Below are 16,328 nucleotides of genomic sequence, written 5' to 3' on the forward strand. Positions count from 1 at the left end.
ATTTCATGTATTGAAGATAATGTCGGTCAAATGTCCACCAAAGACTTGTTTAATCCGAGGTCGAATTTTTATTAGTTGTCTCATTAGATGAGCAAAGTAGGGTAAAAAAAATACTACCCTGGCAACACTAACAAAATGTTCATTTTGTTTCTTAGACAACCTGACAGATGGAAAAATAATTCAATTTTTCAGTAATGCATTTGCTACTTAAAAATTCGTTTGCTAATTACACATAAAATGTAATATCATCCTGTTTCTTTAAGATCCTAGCAGTATTTCTACCCTTTAAAAGGAAACAACATGGCATAGTTGAATTTAAATCAGAAGTTGCGTACCGAGCGACGTCTACAAAGAAACTAATGGGTCAAAACGTAAACCTACTCATTTATGAGTAGTTTAGTTGCCTTCTGTTTGATGTGCGTATGCGGTTTCTGGACTATTCTAAATTCTATGACTACAATATTAATTTCCAAAAAGTTCTTGTTTCTTTCTGGAGTTTCGTCAAAAAGTACAGAAATCGTTTCATTCAATTGATTAATGAGTTTGCCTAACCAATCAAGAATGTGGCTCTCGTTGATTTTATGTATGCTCCTCCCTGGGGTACAATTGTGAATCTTCTCTATCCCCTAGAGAATGGTTAGTTTGGTGATATTTATTTTTTTCCATGCGACTAATTTTTGCATCATATATTGCCACACTGATGATAAAACGTCAAAAAATATGAACACGTCAAATCAAACATAATAATTTTTAATATTAAGTTTATATTTGAAGCACTAACTTTGTGGTTATTCATTATAATAAAATAAATAAAACAACTTTGTTTTTAGCCACTAATTTTTATTTTTCACCGACCGGTTTCAAAGCAAAATAATAATATATAAATACTCCCTTTTCTAACTAAGTTTAAGAGTAACATTTTTTAAATTGTTTTTTTATTCACAGATTCAACTGGCAAAAAAATTTGTAAACATATTATATTTCTCATACAAAAAACTTAATTTTACTTTGTAGATAAACTTGAAGATACATTTTATCTTTCCATTATAATCGAAGCCCTGTACGAAAATGATTGAATTCGACTTCATTAAAAAATCACACGTTTTCTATGCAAGACTAAGTTCGATACTGTGTGTATGTGTTCATAGCTTGTCAGTTTCCGCTCGACATGCGACATGCGACATCGTGACTTGTCATATAACACCCTACAATAACGATTACGGCACTAACAGTCAGCTTGTTAGTGCTCAGTTAGCTTGGCAGAAGACAAGCAAGCTTTAAGATGCGATAAATAAAAAAATAAAGCCATGTGGAAACAAGCAAACTGAATAATTGAGAACATATCTAAACTATTTTTTGAGTTCGCCCAAATGTTTGTAGACCAGTACTGGATTTCAGCGCGTAGGGAGTTATCAAGATCAGAATATTAAAACAGAGATGGCAAAAACTTTGAGAAAGGGAATATGGATGTCTTAGCTTTTACAAGGCTTGTGATCAGTCATTTGCTGGTTCAATTGGCCACTTCTGAAAGCACTTTTACCTATGTTTGATCATCCATATTTCTTGAAATCTTTTATATCTCAATTTTTGTCACTCATATTCCCAAGAAACTGTTTTAAAAATATGTCGTTTTATAAATGATTTATTTATTAACAAATTACAACAGGAATATAGAACAGTTTATAGAAAGAAGTTAAGGCATTTACAGGGCGTATGACAGTGACATTTTATATTTTTGTATATTTTGTAATATTGTAATAAAACCAACTGGTTCAAGAAGTTTAAAAATTGAAAAATTGTTTTCAGGCGTTGCCTAGTATGTGAAATAATTCGATAAGATATATCTCTTTACAACAATAAAGGATTCATTTGTAATATGTAATATGCCCACGATACCATAAAAAATGTTATGTCTAATGCCCACGATACCATAAAAAACATTATGTAATATGCCCACGATACCATAAAAAACATTATGTAATATGCCCACGATACCATAAAAAACATTATGTAATATGCCCACGATACCATAAAAAACATTATGTAATATACCCACGATACCATTAAAAACATTATGTAGTACGCCCACGGTACCATAAAAAACATTATGTAATATGCCCACGATACCATAAAAAACATTTTGTAATATGCCCACGATACCATAAAAAACGTTATTTAATATGCCCACGATACCATGCATATGTGAGCATTAACATAAAAATATTTTTTATTAAAATAGGTTTTACATGGACCACTCGTTAAAGTTTTTTTTAAATGCGATTCACATTGGCTTAACACAAAGACGAAGTGGATGGCATTTGGCAGAGCAGACTACTCCAGCATTACTTTACGGCTAGGAAATGAACTGTTGGAGATCGTAGACCAATTTAAATACCTGGGCAGTATTATTACAGTCTGTAGATCCAGTTGCGAAGGTAAAACGTAGGATCGAAATAGCCCGTAGCACATTCAACACAATATATTTTGCAATGATTATTTGAATTTAAAACTTAGGCAGAAAATGGTGATGTTGTGTTTGGTCTATTCTGTTGTATGGTTTAGAAACCTGGACTTTGAAAGCAAACACTATGAACCGGTTGGAGGCATTCTAGATATAGCTTCACAGAAGACTGCTTCGTATACCGTGGACAGATTTGGCCAACAATGTAGAGGTCCCTAGGAGAACTAATTATAGCAGACAACTGTTAAAATGTATAAAGGTCCTTAAGATCTCCTATCTGGGTTACATCCTGTGCAGATACAAGTATAAAATCCTCAAACTTATACTATTGGGCAAGATCGAGGGACAACGTGGACCTGCCAGAAGGCAAACGTCATGGCTGCGCAATATAAGAGACTAGATGTGTGAAGAGTTGTTCCGGGCAGTGCAAGACAAAGAGGCCTTTTTAGAAGTGATTGCCAACGTCGGGGACACTTGATACACAAAATACTTAGTGAACCTTACAGACTTTGTCCTGCCCGAACGTTAGCTTGCCTGCTATTACCTTGGAAAAAGACTTTTCATTTGTTAGTTGGTACCTAGGTACTTGTTTATGGTTGAATTCCAAACCATAAAATAATTAATTTTCAAAAATAGAATTCTTTTTGCAAATTTCAAACTCGGCTCTTCTCACAAACAGGGGTACACTTTATTAATGAATACGATTTAAAAAAAAAGGGTATTCAATGTCAGTTAATATTATTTTAGTATTACCAAAAGTCTGGTAAAAAGAAATAAATGAGAAGAAATTATAAGGAATGTAAGGAAAGAATCTGATTGGGATCCATAAAAAGCGAAGCTTGTTTGTAAACATTAAAAAAAAACCTTTTTAAAACACAAAAAAATAACATCCTTCCTTTTTTTCTGTAAATGCGTTCTCGTCGAATGCAACCCTGGTAGGTCGATGAAAAAAATATTTTTAATATCTACGAACACGCGCAGCGTAAAGATCTACATTTCGCTGAAAACCGCACGTTAATCGGTTAAGCAGTTAAGGAGGAGTTCAGCGACATCACACGTTCAGAATAATTATTTATATAAAAATACCAATTTTCGTACAGAAAGTTAAATTTTATTTAGACAAATTAAGGATAATGTGTTAACTTCCAATTTGAATGATATGAGTCTTGGAATGAAATATTATGATAATACGATACAACGATAATAGAGACATTTGTTCAGTGCCAAGATCAGATATTCGTTTGACATTACTAGTTAATAAGTAGAAAATCTGACATTCTAGTTGATTGCTTATATGACCATGGTTATAAGTATTAATATACAGGTTTAGATAGAAAATACAAAGGGTTATTGACTGTTGGACACGGAGTGAAATCACAGAAGTGTAGAAAGTTACTACACATATCTTTCAAACAGTAGATTTATAGATTTATGGGTAGAAAAAATGTCATTATATTGCTGTTTTGATGTCATTGTACTGGTCTTGTACATAATCAACAATATTTTGAGTATGTCTAAATGTTTGTTTAAAAAGGCGGGATTCCATCTCGAAGGGAGTAAGAAGATTGACCTTTAGAGTTGAAAAAAAATTGATGACTAAAAATGTATGCGTGTGGAAAAATACCGAACACAAAAATTTGTTATAAGTGTTAGCTTTTTCTATCATCATTATCGTGTCCCCTTTTTGCACCCGGTGATGCACAGGAGATTGTTTTTTTATTTAATTTTTTCATTTAACAAAATATTTTTACTTTTCAAATTCACATTCTACTGTTAATAATATTATTTTTAACATCTTCTGTAAAGGTTGTCTGAGTCTTTTGTTTAGTTTGTCTGGTGGTTTATTGTGCAATTTCAGTTCATGGTTTATTAGTCTCGATTGTCCTTTTCTCGTTTAAGAAGGTTGTATAGGATATTTTTCTGATATTCTCGTATTGTGTTCATGTTTACTGCAGCTTTTTTCGAGTTTTAATTCTTCGTCTACAAATACATCAGTGGCTAATTTATGAATAAATATTAAGGATTCTAGATTAAAGAGTTCATTTACATTTAATTGTTTAGTTTGTTTAAAAAGTTCTTTAGTTGCTGTTAGATAGGGTAGGTCACATACTAACTTTAATATTTTATTTTGCTGTCTATGTAGTCTGTTTATGTCATTTTGATTTCCTTTTCCCAATAGTAGATGCATATTACATATTTTAGTTTTCACATAGGCTTCGTACATTATTTTTTTTTCCTTTTTTGGAAAAAAGTTTTTGATTTAAAAAAAAGACCCGATAAAGTCGCTTTTTTGCTAATTAAATTGTTTAACATCTTCTGTAAAGGTTGTCTGAGTCTTTTGTTTAGTTTGTCTGGTAGTTTATTGTACAATTTCAGTCCATGGTTTATTAGTCTCGATTGTTCTTTTCTACTTTAAGAAGGTTGTGTATGATATTTTTCTGATATTCTCGTATTGTGTTCATGTTTATTGCAGTTTTTTTCTTTTTAGTTTTTTTCTTCGTTTTAATTCTTCGTCTACAAATACATCAGTGGCTAATTTATGAATAAATATTAAGGATTCTAGTTTAAAAAAATTAGTTAACGTAATGCAGTGTATCTCGGTCATGTGTCATTCTGCGATCAATTGCATATTAATTTGTAAATTTAGAGCACACAATTTAAATATGAAAACAGAGAATTTGTTTATTGAAATACATTTTGCTACGGAAAATTTTAGCAAAATATATATGAGTGCAGGCTGCCACAACGACTCTCTGCCGTGCACTGGTGAGGTAAGGTCAAGTTCAGTAATATAAGGTAAGTAAGGAGATTTAGTGGAATGCTCACAAACACAAATACCCGAAGGCACTACGTCATGTAGATTTAACATGTTAGAAATTGTAAGTTGCATAAATTGTTTAAATTACTTAAGTTAGTTTACATATGTCTTGCAGAATCAATTATATTATACGGAATTGGGGAGGAACTTACAAGTCATACCTTGATAGAATTTACAATCTTCAGAAAAACTCTTTATTGCACAACTGAACAAGGTACAATCAATCTAACATTGTAGTGACCTTTAGCAAAATGGAAAGCGCTTTCTAATAGATGCGTATTATATTTATATGTAGGTGTAAGTACTAATTGAATTGGTGCGATGATACAATATTTTATTTCATATTAATGATAAATATACTCGTTATAAGTAGAAAAATCATTTGTCACACAAACGTAGAATTGAAAAAATAAAGAAAAACTTGCTTTTAACAACACTGCTTGTTTAAATGTATAAACTTTAAATGAAAAGCGTAGTTTTTTCTCATAGATTTAGATAACTACAAAATTTAAAATACTTAAATCCATTTTTTTATTATTAAATAACTAAATAAAGCATTAATAAATTAACAAAATGAACTTCATGAACTCGGAAATAGTTATTACAACGTATCTGATATATGTAGTGTAGGGTATTGTTCCTATAGAACAAACCTTTTGAACTTTTTCAAAGATGGTGAATGTTAATTATATTATTTATTCATGCATTTCATAATATACACAGTTTATTGTTCACTTTGCCCAGCTGTATGAAACAGTACTTATGATTTTCTTGTTGTATTACTGTAGAATGTTTTATTATTGAAACTTTCTACTGAATATGCTGGATAGTTTTTAGGTTAATATAAATATTGGGTAAAAATAAATTCATGTTTAAAAAAAATAAATATAAATATTAAGCCAAATATGTTAGTATTATAAATGTTTGTAAAAGGCAAATTTGCCGTTTATGTTTATAAAATAAAATAAAATAAAATAAAATAAAATAAAAAAATAAATAAATTAAATTCGAACAATTCATTATTACGACAACGGGGAAAATTAAATTTAACGACAGGCACAATTTAGAAACCGATCACGTTCGTCATATATAATAAGCAATTGTAAAATAACGTTGCGTAGAGAAAATCAAATAAGGTTGACATACTTCTGTTACAACATGTATTTGGCTGGTTAAAGTATTTTTTATTTTTATTTTTTGTTTTTTAAAGCAATAACCCGCCATGCCTCTACTTTGAGGCAGCTTATGAAAAATACACCACAACACCCAGACCAACTGAGAAATAAACCTTTCTTGCAACTTTTTATCGATATTTTTTATTTATTATAAATTGTTACCCTCGAGGTATATAATATGTATACTGAATTTTTAATAACTAAGCGATATACTCATGCGGGTGCAGAAAACTAGAGTTTAAAGTTTTGTATGTTACCATTATACAAGTTTTATACAACTCTTTGCAAAATAGTATATTGTTTTTTCCCTGACATTACTTGTCTTGTTTTTGCCTTTTTATTCCTCTTTGGGATAAAATATTTCATTCATTATTCGTGAAATAGCGGAAAATTTTATTCACTAAAAATTCCCTCTGGTTCAATTGACTGTTCTAAACTACACTGCAAACTTTCTATCAATGTTCCTTCCGAAGTTTTAAGAAATAACCCTCTTCTTCACATACCTCTTGTTTTATCTAATTATGGGCAAAACTCATATTTATGGCGAACTTTGAATAATTTTAATGCAATAAATAAATCATTTAACAAAGATTTATTTGCAAACAATCTTAATGACGTAAGGCATTTGCTTTCGAAATAATTCGAAGTATTTTTTCTTTTGAATTAACATTTAATTACTATTCATTTTATGTCTGAGAATCTTTTTTAACTAACTGTGATGCTATTAGTGAAAACCTGTAATTGGCTTATTTGTTTTGTTATATATATATATAAGATAATTATAGCTGTTGGTTATCCAAATAAATAAAATAAAATTATTTTTTTAAATTCCGCCTTGGAAAAAGCTTAAATAATCAATATGAACATTTTTTGGGTGATCTCGTGTAAGTTGGATTTTGCTTTGATTGCAGGGTGAACTGAGTGTTTTGTAGAAAATTATATGCGTTTACCTACTAGTAATTTGTACCGTGTCGCAGTCGGCACATTCCGTGTCATTTTCACAGTTAGCCGTCTAACCAACTGCGCCACGGCACCTGTCATTAATTTTTATTTTGTCCACAGCCGCACTGAAGTAAGATTTGGTGTTTTTTTAAATATAACCAGCTGGTCCAAAAATAAGTATAAAAATTGAAAAATATTTTTGTAGTTATGAAATATCTTAATAAATCATAAATATTTAATTATTTTAACTTATAAGATCCATGTGTTCAGATTTAATATTTGTTAAACACTGTTAAAATAAAATAGGATAAGATTCATCAGTTAATTATACCTTAATAAAGAAGCTGGAACTGGCAGAGGAAGGATGAAAGCCAAGTGAACGCGGTTAAAGTGTGATCTCTTAGACAAATGTGTAGGAAATCAATGTATGACAGGGTTACGCATGATGAAATCAGGCGAGAATGTAAATCTGAGTCAAGTATAATTGATAAGATTAAGAAAGGGTCTCTGAGATGGTTTGGTCACGTAGAACGAACGGACGACGAAATAATGGTAAAACAAGTATATATGGTGAAAATGAATGGCAACGTGAGACGAGGACGAACAAGGAAGACGTGGCATGATCAGATAAACCAAAATCTTAAGTCTAGTCGTGTCAAAAGCAGACAGAACCGAAGGGCATATGTTTGAATGTGGAAGAAGCTAGGAATGTATGCCAGGATAGACGTGTGTGGCGGTCCATTCTCTCTGCCTACCCCTACGGGGAAGTGGCGTGATGGTAGTAGTAGTAAAGAAGCTTGTGTAGCTTTGAAACCGAAGGGTAGAAAAAAAATAAGTGCGGTTAACAAAGCGGTTTTATATTTATTTTATATATATGTTTGGATAATTTAAATAGCGCCATTTTTGTAAACATCGCCTCACGGGCGCTGTAGAATAAATAAATATCCCAGCACGTCTTGCAGCTACAGAGCGCGCGGACGGTTGGGATTCTAGTTCCTCGTCTCCAATTATAAAATATAACAATTTTGATGTATAGGAGCTAGATAACAGCACGTCTTGCAGCTACAGAGCGCATGGACAGTAAGAAATCTAGCCCCTATTTACATTTTTTTTTTATTTAACAGTGAAGCTTAAGATATATTTTAAAAACAAAATAAAAAGCAAATTATAATGATAGAAGTAAGATAACAACAAGTCTTGCAGCTACTGAGCGCATGGACGGTTAAAATTCTATACCCCATTTACTAAATTTAGATATTTGATAGTTGATAACATTTACAAAATATGATAAATATAATATGATAGCTAACATCACAAAAAGTCTTGTAGCTTTAAAACGCATTGACAAGTGGAATTTCAACAACATAAGAATGATTTTAAAAAGTTAACAATAAAAATAATTTTACAAAACACAATAATAATACATCGAGCAAAGAACTAGTAAGTATGGCAATTAAATGAACATGTAACAGCACAAAAAGTAAACGATAAAAAACTAAACAAAGATAGCATTCCTCAACTTATAATTAAGGTTAACAAGATGATAGACGCCACTCAAACACGAAGGGTACTTTTTTATTTAGGTTTGCAGTTTACAGGATCAGTTATATCAGTTTCATCAATTTTAAAATAGATGCCATTTTACAATGTAGGAATTGTTTATAATTGTTACCTCACGGCTGATGTTGTTTTGTGTAGAGTGACATTAAACCGTACGTGTTATCATACGGATGTTACTATGTTTTATTCAGTTTTACAATATTTACGTGTTGAGAATGCTAATTAAGAACGGAATATCACAACAACATGAAGAGAACAATATTTTGAGTTTATCCAAATTTTTGTAGACACGGACTGGATTCAACTCCCTAGAAAGCTACTAATATAATATGAACATATTACAACAGAGATGAAGAACATTTTAAAGAAGGTAATTTTTAATTTTTAAATTTTTTTTTTTTTTTTTTATATACGCCCGATGGGCATTTTTATGGACACATTTATACATAGAAAATTATTATAACAAAATAAGAAAGACTCGATGGTTTATAGTAGACTTTGTGGAAGCGGGAGAGAGGTGTTTATACTTGAATTTGATTCAGTGATCGTTTGAAAAAAGACTTGTTATCAAAGAAATCAAGACTGGTATGTTTGTTGGCAGACCTTAAAATTCTGGGTATAGGGCAATGAAAACCATGGTTAGTTCTATGGTTATCGGTATGAAAGAGTAAGTTTTGTCTGAGGTTTCTAGTTGGGATATTTAATTTTATTGAGCTCAGTAGTTCAGGCGCATCAAAGAGTGAGTTGAGAATTTTATATAGGACTATATGGTCGGATTTATTTCGACGGTCTTGAAGATAAGATATATTCATGGTAGTTTCTAACTCATTATACGTATATAAGTCTTTAGATAACCCCAACAGTAATATAGAAGTCTAGGCATCTACAGGGCTTATGACTTGTCATTGGTTGGTTTAAGTGTCCACTTTACACACTAACATTCACCATTCTGCCCATATTTGAACATATATATTCCTTACAATTCTTTCATCGGCGTTTACTATGAAAATTAATTCAATATATTGCATTTGCAAAATAGTAAGGAGTATCTAATACAAAAAAGTGATAATTAAATTACAATTACTACGGCGACTGCTTTTCTTGACGTTTGGCTCGCCAACCGCTGGCTAAATGCAATAAATAGCAAGATAAATAATTAATGAAAATAGCTGTTTTGGAATATTTTTCATATCTACACCGGTGAAATTCAAATATGTGATTGCGTAGCAGGATTATACGTCACGAAACGTAAATATTTTGACAGTTAATATAAGGTGTTCGCGAATACGATAAACAACCATGGTGAGAAATTGTTATTACGTCGCTATAGCATGTCGATAGTTATTTGTGATCGAGCTACTGGTACAGTAATAAAAGAGTGCTTGGATATTTTCCTTTTTTGTTTTATTTATTTAGCTCCGAAAAACAGATAAAATTTTCGCAAAACAAAATACAGCGGAAGTTGACCGGCCTCATTATGTACTAGTAAGTGTGTTTACTTTCCATTAAATAAATAAAATAATGTATTACAACAGAAACGAAGAACATTTAAGAGAAGGTTGTATAGAATTCTAGGCATCTTCAGGGCCTCATAAACCAGCAAATGACCTGTCATTGGCTGGTTTATGTGGCCACTTTAACTGTGTAACATTCACCATTCTGCCCATATTTGAACATCTTTATTCCTTTAATTCTTTCATTTATTGATGTTTTTGAAGTTAAAGAGCCGAAACCTTTATTTATGCGGGCGAGATTCATCTGATTGAATTATATCACCTACATACTAGGCAACGCCTGAAATTTTAATTTTTTAATTTTTATACTTCTTCATAGACCAGGTGGATTTATCAACAATATTTTGAGTTTGTCCAAATTTTTGTAGACAACTCCTCAACAACCAGCCAATGACAGATTGAAATCATAAATTATACTATGTCGTATAAGTCCTGATGTAATAGACCTCGAAACCGGTTAACGGTTTACAACTCAAAAATTTAAGTGGTTTACACAAATATTAGAAATAAATTTCACAGAAAATTAAGAAATAGGCGACTTATCAACCAAAAACTCCCCATACTAAATAATCAAATTAATTTAATTCAAATTTGTTGCAACAGAGAGGGAAAATATTTTTGAGAAGGGAATATGGAAGTCTATGCAGTTACAGGGCTAGTTGAGGAAATGCGGATGTTAAAACAAAGGAAGAATGGTGAATGTTACACACTGTGTAAAGTGGCCACTTAAACCAGTCAACGACAGGTAATAAGCCCTGTAAATGCCGTGACTTCAATATTCCTTTCTCAAAAATATTTTTTTCTATCTGTTGCAACAAATCCAAATCTAAATAACTCCCTAGGGAGGAAATCCACCCAGTCTTCAAACATTTAGTCATACTCAAAACATTTTTGAATTAACTAACTGGTAAAAGAGAAGTATAAAAATGAAAAATTGTTTTTAGACGTTGCCTAGTAGGTAAATTGGTTCAGTCGGATGAATCTCACCCACATGATAAAGGTTTTAGACTTCACAAAAGTCGACAGACGGAAGAGGTTAGGAAATGTGGATGTTGAAAAAAGGATGAATGGTAAATGTGACCCAGTGTTTAAAGTGGCCACTTAAACCACCCAAAGACAGGTCATTAGCCCTGTAAATGTCTAGACTCCAATATTTCCTTCTCAAAAATGTTTTCCCTCTCTGTTGCAACTAATTTAGATCTTAATAACTCCCTTGGGAGGAAATCCAGCCGGTCTGCAAAAATTTGGATAAACTCAAAATACTGTTGAATACAATTTTACTTTGAGTCCTATCTGTTTCTCTCTCCTCTCATTCTTCTGTTTCTTTCATTCAATATTTTATAATATAAATAGCAACGCGAGTAATTCTCAGTTAGTTCAAGTCCTGATGATGAAGAAGTAACCTCGAAACCGGTCGACGTTTAAAGTTTAAGTTAAGTGGTTTATACAAATATATAAATAAATAATATCGGTAAAATGTCATACCACATTGGGAAAAACGTTTTTTGATATTCAAAAACAATGATAATTATAAAATATTATTAGATCAATTGTATACCACTGCATATTTTTTTCGCAAACGTCAATAAAAATATAGAAAATATATATCACAAACTTCTCGTACAACGCCACCTGTTAACATTTTCTTGATATAGAAGAGGCTCTTTACAAGACGACTTTTACGATGGAAATGGTTTGAACCTTCGCTATTTGATAAATAATTGATCTACTGTTGAAATCCTAACCATAAATATCGCGTGTTAGTGTCGGAAAATTCCGATAGAGCTACGCAAATATTTTTAATTAGTTTACAATAGTTTCAATACTTTTTTTGTTATCGTTATCACCGGCAACCGTAAATTCATGACAATCAAATGGAAATTATATAAGTGTAGGGTATTTTGTTAAACTTACATTTTGTTAATGGGTCCTCCGCGCCTCCCGCGCAGCCCTTTCTTGAAGTTTTAATTCATTTATTGCCGCCACGGTTCCGAAAAGGACTTTTGCCGTAACTTGTTGCTGAAATAAATAAAGGTTTTTTAAATTTACGTTGTAAATCTGACTACATATACACGGTTTTTCGAGGTCAGACCGCGAAATTTCAAAGGGACATTTCTCATGGTAAGCTTTAAAAAAATCCAAATATTTTTTTTCCGAGAAGTAATTTTGAAATTTTTAATTTTAGTTTTTTTATCTAAAAATGTAGTGAATCCTTAACTTCTCGGACAAGCAGTCTCCACAAACCTCTACCCATCTTCTACGCTTCACTTGTCCGCGTCTGGTGGGCATCGCTTCGTTGGTCAAATACGTTTAATCTATATTTTTTTGCTAAGGAGGGGTAGAGGTTTGCGTAAGGGATGCAAGTCCAAGAAGTTAAAGATTTATTCCATTTCGAGATTATAAAAAAATATGTTTTTTTTAGAAGCCTTTTTAGCAAATATTTATTAGGATTTTTTTAAAGCTTACTGTAAAGAACGTTTCTCTGAAGTTTCACAGTCTGGCCTTGAAAAACCGTGTATATGAGGGTATTAAAAGCAAACTTAGATATTTGCGAAAAACTTTGAAAAAATAAAATTGTGAGATTTGTAATTATGCTTCACTAACTCAATGGAAAATGCTGAGTTTGCGGTGTCAAGTAGTATAATTAAAATCTATTTTTGCAAAATTTAGAGACGATTTTGAATTACGCTATTATTTAGGTGGGTAGGTTTTTATGTATAGATTATTTTGGCATCAATAACTAATTTTCCTTTTTTGGTGGATATTTCTAAGTTTTTTTTTACATTTTTTTTTTGCACCACAACAGGCCAGGAGGCCTAATTTCAGTGGTGAATTACATCACAGAGCACCCAGGCTTGAGAAAAATCACATTTTAATTTTTGTGTTCTCACCGGGAATCGAACCCGGAACCTTCCGTGCGTGAATCAAGCGTCTTTACCACTACACCACGGAGGCCGCCGATTTTCTTCTTAAAACCTCCCTCATGTTGCCAAAATGAATGGAAAACGAGATACGAGATATTAATTTTGGGGAAACCATATGAAGATAAATTATAGAAAAAAAAATTAAGTGCGAACATACATTCAACGCGTTATTTTCCAAGACGCACACCAATTTAATTTACATGCTTAACTTGAATATTATTTGTGTAAAGTATTTATTAAAAAAAAATATAATTTAAAATAAATCTTTCACTCCGGGTTCACGAAAAATACATAACATTTTATTTTATTTATTTTAGGAAAATAACGAATTGAACACGAAATGGATACAATATTAACAAAATAATGAGGAAGTTCAGTGGTACAGGAAATCGGATACAAAAATGTTTTCTTACTGGGTAAAAATGAAAGCGTTTGATTGAACGGGGAAGTTTCTCGAGAATGTGAAAAAAAATATTTTTTAAATAAAAATCGATTACTTTAAGTTTAAAGTTACGTTACAACAGTTTAGAGAATATAAGGAATGTTTATTTGACTACTCATTTTTATCGCTTGTTGCGCGATATGGTCGATAATCCTGAGATTACAATGAGCATTGGTTTGTATGTATTACCTAAGACAGTGTCAGCAAAGATTGTTTCATATTTCGATTACTAGGAACTACCTCCCGATGGCTATGCCTGTTGGAAAGGCTACCGCTATGCTGAAAAACATCGTTCTGGATGTTGATCTGTTCCATGTATCCGAAGGGATTTTCCGGAGTAGGATTCTTCTACTATTTTAAAAAGAGTTTGTTTATAAATTTTTTGTCTTTTTTTATAAAATGTGTGTCTTAAATTTTAGTTTGTTATGTATGTATTATTTCAAATAAATTAATTGAATTTAATATAAAAATGTTTCTCTTTTATAAAACTTCATTGTTGTAATATGTCAATTTTATTAATAAATAAAATATATGACGACTCACTTGATAACCCTTGTTGCTGCCTCCTGATCCTTTAGTGTATGCTTTGGCTGTGCATCCTCCTCCGGAGTACATGTTGTTATTGGCGTCCCTTTGCGATGATGAGAAGGGTGATTCGCAGTTTTGAGACATGACGGTAGTGGCAATTAGCGATGATTCAAAATGCACAGTTTTATGTTTTGAATTTAAAAATACACTTTAAAATTATTGGTTTGATTTTTGAACAACACCAGAAATCCGAAAGTTAGTTTTTCTCAATTTTTCGAAGCACCTTTTGAAGCAACTGCTGAAACAATAGAAAATTTCGTTAATGCAACCAAAAGTGCTTACAAACAAACAGGTAATACCAGACAACCCCAGAGAAATGATTTGCTAGAGAAGCTTTTTTGCTCTTTTGCATAGAACGAAAGCGTTCCAAATTTTGGTTTGGTTTTAAGTTAGGTTTTTAGTTTAACGACAAACTTGTAACGGACGTTTTCAGTTCGCACTTGCAATTTTCAACAATAGTACCAACGGTTCGTTGTATTGCTGTTATCTGTAGCTAACTTCGTAGTTAATAATCAAAGAATTGTTTATCTCCGTATAAAAGACAACAGACAACACTACCACGTAAAAAGAGCAAAGACTAATACAGGACAGTCGAAAAAACCATACAAACACTGCAATGACTTGCACGTCAATTTGATAAAATATTTTGTAGGCAAATTTACAGTAAACTTTAAAAAGCTCACGATGACTATACTGTTCTCATTAGCAAACAGGCAGGTTTTCGACAAAAAATCATAAAATATGAGGTTATGTGCTATTCCATGCAATTGATATGTATATGGCAAAAAGCAGCTAAGAAAAGTTTTAAGTACAAAAAACGAGATAATGTTTTTAAAGTGTTTTAAGCAGAGCATCTAGAGATTTATAAGCAAAAACACGATCCACTCTAGATATGACACATACAGGTTTTATAATAATGATAATTAATTTTATTCTAGTGGCAGAGCAGAGTCAATTTGACCTTATAAAATAAAATCATATTTAATTTTTACATACAATTTAAAGATAACTCACAAACCTCTCATGCACGCGTTTGTCCAATATTAAATGTAAAAAAGTTAATCAAACAGGAATGTTGCGTAAAGCGAAGCAACACAGATCAAAATAGACACCGAGTCGTTGGAACAATAGGCATCAACCTTCTGTAACTACGCATGCGCATCAACCATCTTCCAGGAATTGTCAAGCAGCCAGTAGGCCACATGGCAGCGGTATCTACCCACTATCTAAAAAAAAACAACCCTTCAGTATCTATCTTTATTTTGTTAACCATAATGTTGGAACAGTGCTTTATTTCAGATAGTGTTTTTCTGGGTTATTATGCCGTGTTTGTGGGCTTTGTATTGCCGACGTTTCGGAGCACATTGCAGTGTCCATCTTCAGGGCTGAAAGTATGAGTGTAGTTAAAACTACACTAAAAACTACACTCATACATTCAGCCCTGAAGATGGACACTGCAATGTGCTCCGAAACGTCGGCAATACAAAACCCACAAACACGGCATAATAACCCAGAAAAACACTATCTGTATTCTGAAGGCCGTGAAAACCTACGAACAGTGCTTTATTTATTTATTTATTTTATTGATTACTTCTTGGCATTAACACTTGACAAATTTACTTTGTTCTATGTTTATTTTAACATGCTAGAATTCCATTCGTCCACGGGCGAGCGCATGCGCTTTTTAGCTGCACGACGATTGGTAATCTAGCTTCCACATTTAAATGTTATCAACTAAAAAATACTTCAATTTTATAAATGGGGTCTAGAATTCCAATCGACCATGCGCTTAGTAGCTGCAAGACGTGTTGTAATCTAACTCCTTTTTATTATTTTTACTATTTTTTTAAATTTCATTAGTACACTTAATTTATTTATCAATTTCAACGTATTGCCTTCTTTTT

At 31.9% G+C, this 16,328-nt stretch overlaps 1 protein-coding gene across 1 annotated transcript in view; it reads right to left on the bottom strand.

Moving 5' to 3' along the window:
- Positions 1 to 12,489, bottom strand: part of LOC148278608 (uncharacterized) — a 79,198-nt gene extending 66,709 nt beyond the window's left edge. The window contains exon 1 of the mRNA XM_088231163.1: positions 12,385 to 12,489. The gene's annotated coding sequence lies outside the window, so the exon portion shown is untranslated. The remainder of the gene's footprint in view (positions 1 to 12,384) is intronic.
- Positions 12,490 to 16,328: the final 3,839 nt, after the last annotated feature.

The sequence above is a fragment of the Micrasema longulum genome, unplaced genomic scaffold (assembly GCF_059751315.1).
Source record: "Micrasema longulum isolate JH-2025_06_02 unplaced genomic scaffold, ASM5975131v1 h1tg000857l, whole genome shotgun sequence".
Taxonomy (NCBI): domain Eukaryota; kingdom Metazoa; phylum Arthropoda; class Insecta; order Trichoptera; family Brachycentridae; genus Micrasema; species Micrasema longulum.